At 37.0% G+C, this 1,629-nt stretch overlaps 1 pseudogene across 1 annotated transcript; it reads left to right on the forward strand.

Annotated features, from left to right (window-relative positions):
* Nucleotides 1–898: 898 nt before the first annotated feature.
* On the forward strand, nucleotides 899–1,311 carry LOC307107450 (large ribosomal subunit protein eL34-like; annotated as a pseudogene). The gene has a single exon. The product of its transcript is annotated as a large ribosomal subunit protein eL34-like (transcript).
* Nucleotides 1,312–1,629: the final 318 nt, after the last annotated feature.

Consider the following 1,629-nt stretch of genomic DNA (forward strand, 5'->3'; position numbering starts at 1 on the left):
GTGAGCATGTTACGGTCTTTGATATTATTCTAAATGGTATTTTTTATTTTATTTTTCAGTTGATTGCTGTTTGATATACAAATGCAATTGCTTTTGTATGTCAACCTTGAATGCTGAAACTTTGCTAAACTTACAGATTAGTTCTAACATCTTTTCTGTAGATTCCTTAGGTTTGTCCACATAGATAAAAATGTCATCTGTGAATAAAGAATTGTATTGTCCCTTTCCTTCTTTATGCCTGTTTTTCTTTTTCTTGCCTTATTGCACTGGTGTGACCTACAGTAGTGTAATGTCAATGGAAATGGCAAGAGTGGTATTCTTGTATTTTTCGTGATCTTAAGGGGAAAGCAATCAATAGTCATCATGAAGGATGCTGCTGCTTTCTCCTTGAATTTTCAAGACCTTCACCTTTTCATTTCTTTGTACCTTTCAACTGAATGATTTTTTGGCTGACTGAATTGATGAATAAAAAGCCTAAGTAATCAGAGATGGGAATGTTTACTAATTAACATTGTCTTGGTTACTTGGCCTTTTTGACAAGGAAAGGAGTAGATGAGGGAGAAGATAGAATAGTAGAAAGATGCCCCTACCAGCACTGCTGATCTTTCAAGAGAAAATATTGAGTAAGAGTGAAAAATAGCATAACTTCTTTGCAAAACTTCTTTCTTCTCGTGGTTTCTTATGAAGTTAAACATACACCTGCCCTCTGATCCAACAAATCTCCTTTATGCATCTACATAAAAGAAATAAGTGCATGTGCCAAAAAAAGACTTGTACATGAACTTTTATACCAGCTTTATTTATAATGCCAAAAATTACATACAACCTAAATGTCCATCTGCAAGAATGAATTTTAAAACTTATGGTAGCTCTTCAGGCACGATGACTTCAGGCATTCACAATGGTCCAGTGTTTGACATACAATTGGAGGCTGTCCTACAAATACAGCCTCTAACAAAACTAGGCAATAGAATTGTTTACCTTTATACCAAGAAGGCGGGGAAAGCACCAAAATCTGCATGTGGCATGAGCCTAAGCTGACTTTGCAGAGTTCGTGCTGTGAGACCTAAAGTTCTGAGTTTGTCTAAAATGAAAAACATGTCAGCAGGGCCTATGGTGGACCCATGTGTGCTAAATGTGTCCAGGATCAAGCGTGCTTTCCTTATTGAGGAGCAAAAAAGTGTTGTGAAAGTAGTGAAAGCACAAGCACAGAGTCAGAAAGCTAAATTTAAAAATGAAGCTTTTCTGAGTAATAAAGTTTTTTTAAAAAGTCATGGTCTATTTGCACAATGGAATACTACTCAGCATTAAAAGCAACGAACTCGTGGTACATGCAGCAATGTGCGAAAACCTCAAGACCATTACACTAAGTGAAAGAAGCCAGACTCAGAAGAGTACATACTGTTGGGTTCCATGTATGTGAAGTTCTAGAACAGGTCAAACTAATCTAACAAATCAGAATAGTTGTCATGTGGGATGAGCAAAGGGGCAGGGAATGACTAGAAAGGGCCATAAGGGGACTTTTTGGGGGAGATAAAATGTAAAGATTGACAGTAGTGGTGGATCCATGGGAATATATATTTGTCAAAGCTCAGACTGTATATTTAGGATCTGCACACCTCACTGAAC

The sequence above is a fragment of the Cnephaeus nilssonii genome, assembly GCF_951640355.1.
Source record: "Cnephaeus nilssonii genome assembly, chromosome: 11".
Taxonomy (NCBI): domain Eukaryota; kingdom Metazoa; phylum Chordata; class Mammalia; order Chiroptera; family Vespertilionidae; genus Cnephaeus; species Cnephaeus nilssonii.